The following is a 5643-nucleotide window of genomic DNA, read 5'->3' on the forward strand; positions in this document are numbered from 1 at the left end:
CTCTATATGTCCGGAAACCCAAACCGGAAAGAAGTATATGCTGGAAAGGGTCTATCATATCAGAGAAAGCCTAGCTTATAGAAGAAAAGTATGCTCGCTCAGAAGAAAAAGTATGCTCCTTATCAGAAGAGTATCTCACTATAGAGATATACCTTTCAGAGAGAAAGAGTTATAAAGCCTAGGAAAAGGATTAAAGACCCTAGAAACTGCCTCCTATGGAAGAAGTATGTCACTTATCAGAAGAGTATGCTCTTTAGGAGAAGAGAGCTAAAGGACAGGGAAAGTTGCTCTATAGAGAAGGCTGCTCACATATTCAGGAAGAAGAAATGTCTCCTATCAAGAAAGACTTATGTTTTATAAAAGCTATCCTCATATGAAGAGGCCTCAGCCTATCCTGGGAAAAGGCTATGGAGCAGGGAAAAGTGTATAAAGGCAGGAGAAAATGCTCATAGCTGAGGAAAGAATGTATACGTGAAGGAAAAGGTATACTCCTTATGAAGAAAGAGTTGTCTCTTATGGGAAGAGTATATAAAGGTGGGGAAAAGGGATATAAAGACGGGAAAAGGCATGCTCCTTAGCTGAGGTAGCCTGCTCATAGTGAGAAAGAGGTGCTCATATGAAAGATCTCACTTAATGAGGAAAAGGCCCTGCTCTAGCTGAGGGAAAAGGGCATGCCTTAACCTCAGAGAAAGATGCTTCTTGTAGGAAAGAGTATGCTCCTTATGAAGAAGGAGATGTCTTATGGGAAAGAGGTTTTGGTATGCTCCTTATGCTCTTGTATGAAAGAGTGCATGTTACTGGGAGGAGAAGAGGCTGCTCATAGCAGAGAAAGTATGCTCATGTGTGTGAGGAAGGCTTATCATGGCTTATGGGAAGGTATGTCATCATGGAAAGGATAAATGCTCCTGGAAAGGGCATGCTCATATGGAGAATGCTCATGTGAGAGATGTGTGTTATGGGAAAGCATATGCTCCTAATGAGGAAGAGAATGCTCGCCCACAGGAGAGGCATGTACGGCTTATAAGAGAAAGGTATGTCCTTATGGGAAGGGTATATCTCTATCTGGGAAGAGTATGCTCCTTATGGGGGTATCTCACTTACATGGGAAGAGTACTTTCCTTGCTCATATGGGAAAGGGGTATGCTCCTTATAAGAAGAAAGAAGTGTGCTCTTATCAGGAAGGTATGTCATATGGGAAGGAGGATGCTCATAGCAGAGAGGTATGTGCTTATCCCTGGGAGGGAAAGGGCATATAAACCTCAGGGCCTTAAACACTCCTGGGAAGGACATAAACACTCAGGAAGAACCTGTCATAGAGAAAGAGTATGCTTATCAGAGAAGAGGCATGCTCCTTGAGGGAAAGGCATGCTCATCATCAGAAGAAAGAACATGCTCATATCTAGGAAAAGTATGCTCCTTATCTCAGGAGAAAGAGGCATGCTCCTTATCAGAGAAAAGGGTCTCATATCAGAAGAAAGGCATGCTCCTTATGGAAGAAAGAGTATGCTCATATGAGAGAAGGCATGCTCATATGAAAGAGGCATGCTCATGGCATGGGAAAAGGGGTGCAATAAACCTAGGAAGGGCATATAAACAGAGAAAAGGGTCTGTAAACCTCAGAGAAGGACATATAAACACTCCCTGGGAGAAAGAGTATGCTCATGTCAGAGAGTATGTCATGGAAGAGTATGCTCTTATGGAAGAAGAAAGAGTATGCTCATGAAGAGAGGGTCTGCTCACTTATGGAAGAGGTATGCTCATATCAGGAAAAGAGTATGTCATGGAAAGAATGCTCACTTATCAGGGGAAGAGGCATGCTCATATCTCAGGAAAGAGTATGCTCATATCTGGAAAGAGGCATGCTCCTTATGGAGAAAATTTCTCATATGAAGAGAAAAGAGAGGGTCTGCTCCTTATGGAAAGAAGGAGGCATGCTCCTTGGGAAGAGCATATAAACCTGGGAAGGGCATAAACCTCAGAGAAAGGGTCTGTAAACATAAGGAAGATGCTTGGCTCCTAGGAAGGGTCTGTAAACACTCAGAAAGGTATGCTCCTTATGGGAGAGTATCTTATGGGAAGAGTATGTCATATGGAGAAAGTATGTCCTTATCAGAAGAAGAGGCATGTCTTATTAAGTCATTTGTCTCATATGGAAGAAAGGCATGCTCTTATCAGAGAAAGGAGCATGCTCATATGGAATCATGCTCCTTATCAGAAGAGTATGTCTTGGGAAGGGCATGGCTTGCCTCAGAAGACGCAGTCAAACCTGGGAAAAGGCCTGCTCGCCTCAGAGGACATAAACCTCAGAGAAAGGGACGCCTTATGGAGGCATAAACCTGGGAGAAAGGGCATGCTTGTGGGAAGAGGCATGTCTTGTGGGAAGAATGTCTTATGGGAAGATGTCATATCAGAGAAGAATGTCATTATGGAGAATGCTCATGGCTGAGGGAAGGGCATGCTCACTTGAAAAGCCAGAGAGGCATGCTCATATGGGAAAATTTGTCTCATGGGAAAGGACATAAAGCCTCAGAGAAAGGGTCTGCTCCTTGTCAGAGAAAGGGCATGCTCAGAGAAAGAGGCATGCTCATGTGGGGAAAGAGTGTCTCCTTATCAGAGAAAGAGTATGTCATGGGAAGAGGGTCTATGCTTGTGGGAAGGTATGTCATATCAGAGGGGTCCTTATCAGGCATGCTCATGTCAGGAAGAGTATGTCACTTATGGAAGGCCTTAAACATGGTATGCTTATGGAAGAAGGAGATGCTCGCTTATCAGAGAAAGGGTGCTATAAGCATGGAAAAATATACTTGTCTAAAGTATATATAAACTATATAGGAAAGGGCATAACATGGGAAAAGGCATATAAGCATAGGAAAAATGCTCATATCCTAGGAAGAATATATATAGAAAGAAAAGTATGCTCATATAAGAAAAGAAGAGGTGCATGAAAGAAAAGTATATGCATATAGGAAGAAATATAGCTGGAAAAATATACATGAAAGAGGTCTCATATGAAAGAAGCATGCTCCTAGGAAAGAGATTCTGTCATATCAGAAGAAAAGGCATAAGCATGGGAAAGAGGCAGCCTAGGAAAGAAGAAGAGAGAGTATATGGCATGAAGAGGCTGTAACCTGAAGAGAAAGGGGCATAAACGCCTAGGAAATGGCATAAACATACAGAGAAAGGGCGCTAAACATGAAAGGGGCACTTGTAAACATGGGAAAGAGCTGCATGGGAAGAGTATATGTATCAGGAAAGGCAGCCTGGGAAAGGCTGCTCATATCAGAAATTATAAACATATAGGAAAAGTATGCTTATGGAAAGGCATGCTTATCAGAAGAGTATGCTCCTTATGGGAAAGGGCATGTATGGGAAAAGTATGTATGAGAAGTATGTCTTATCAGAAGAAGTATGCTCATATGGGAAAGGAGTATGTATGTCAGAGAGGCATGTGGGAAAGAGTATGCTCATATGGGAAGGTATATATCAAGAGAAAGTGTAAATGGGAAAGGTATAGAGACCAGGGGAAAGGGCATAATAAGACCGGGGAAGAGGGCATAAGCATGGAGAAGAGTATGTATGGAAGAAAGGTATAAAGAAAGGGTGGGAAAAGTATATAAAGACGAGGCATGTAAGCAGCCTGAGGAAAGAGTATAAGCATGAGAGAAAGAGAGGTATAAGCATGTCCCTGGGAAGGTATGTATGGGGAAGGCTATGTATGGAAAGGGGCATATGCTTATCAGAAGGGCATGTATGGGAAAGGTATATAAAACTATCAGAAGGGCATATGTATATGGAAGGTATAAACTATACCTGGGAAGGTATGTAAACTATGGGAAGGTATGTATGGAAGTGTCATGGAAATTATGTATGGGAAGGGTCTGCTCATGGAGAAGGTATGTCAGAGGTATGTAAAAGCCTGGGAAGGTATGTATGTATGGGAAAGGTATGTATCCTGGGAAGGAATAAAGACCGGAGATGCTCCTTGTGAGGAAGGTATGCTCATGGAAAGGTATGTCATATGTCCTGGGAAAAGTATAGGAGCGGGGGAAGGGCATAATAAACTGAGGAAGGCATATAAACATGGAGAAGGGCATATAAACATGGGAAGGACATATAAACATGGGAAGGGGCATGCTCTTATCAGAAGTATGCTCATATCAGAAAGGTATGTCATGTATGTGGAAGGTATGTATCAGAGGTGTATCAGAGGGTATGTATGGGAGGCATGTCGCTTATCAGGGGAAGGCATGTCATGGGGAGAAGTATGTGGATCCTTCAGCCTGTTCAGACGCTAATTGAATAAAGGAGCCAGTTATTAATATCATGACATGTTACAAACAGGGGGCACTTGGGTAAAATGGCAGATCGTCTGCCACATGAGCGGAGAAGAGACAAGTTGAGCTTTCAATATGGCCGTGGGAGGGTCGTGGGAAAGTGGGAGTTCCACCGAAAGGTGGGAGGATAAGCATAAGCCCTAATTATATATTTCCGTGGTATTTACAAAGACTGTCAGTAAGAGCGCGCCTCTATTCTGCGCCTCTTAAAAGCAGGTCTGAACCAGCCGCAGTCGAGTTTCCTCGTAGACCTTTATGCCGCTGGTGAAATGGCAACAGTAATTTGAGCAAGACGAAGACATAGGCGAGACTGAACATATGTTTTAACACAAGAATCACACTTTGTCGGTGAACACAACATCATTTAGCGTTACAGATCAAGCTGCCGTAATATTATAATATTATAATAATAATAATAATAATAATAATATAACATAGTAATATTAGAGTTACTGGAAGAAATCAAAGATGACATTCGTTCACATCCCATTCCAGCAGTTGTTAAACTCCTCCCTACATTACAAATATTAGCATCAGGATCATTTCAAACAGTCCTAGCATCAGCAGTGGGGATATCGCAGTCTGCACTCAGCCGTATCATAGCAACAGTACCGCTTTGCTGCAGCGCCATCTACGGTCTAGTGGGCGGAGAAAGACGCTGATTGGCTGATGGGCGTCAGGTTTGATAAGTACGATATCATCACGGTAACTATGTCATACGATATCATCACGGTAACTATGTCACGATACGATATCATCATACCTAGTTACGTAATTCAGATCTATAAATCCGATTCAATGTCCATAATGCATCATGTATACATTCAACATATCATCATAACTTTCGTCATCTCTATTTCAAAACACCATACTATTTCAACAATTGAGTTTTTATTTTGCATATCCTGCGATTATATTGCAATGTATTTAGCTACGTCCATTGTGTTGTTTAATTCCACATATAAACATGGTACAACTAGTCTACTACTGTATATCTATGGATTAGCACAGCCACTGCTGTAGCTCCTTGTGTTGTTTAATTCCACCTATAAACTGGTCTACTCTACTACTGTATATCTATGAATTCGAGTAGTCCACCTTTGTTGTTTAACTCCATATGTACTCAATGTTCTTTTTCTATTTGACGTCGTGTTGTCATTATTTTTACTACACGTATTATGGAAGTGCATGTGTTAATCCACCTATAACTAGTACTGTGTCTCTACTGTTATATCTTATTGTGGCTGGTGCACTTGTGTTGTTTATTCCACATATAAACTAGTACTACTAGTACTACTACTGTATGTAT

The sequence above is a fragment of the Perca fluviatilis genome, chromosome 12 (assembly GCF_010015445.1).
Source record: "Perca fluviatilis chromosome 12, GENO_Pfluv_1.0, whole genome shotgun sequence".
In the NCBI taxonomy this organism is placed as follows: Eukaryota; Metazoa; Chordata; class Actinopteri; order Perciformes; family Percidae; genus Perca; species Perca fluviatilis.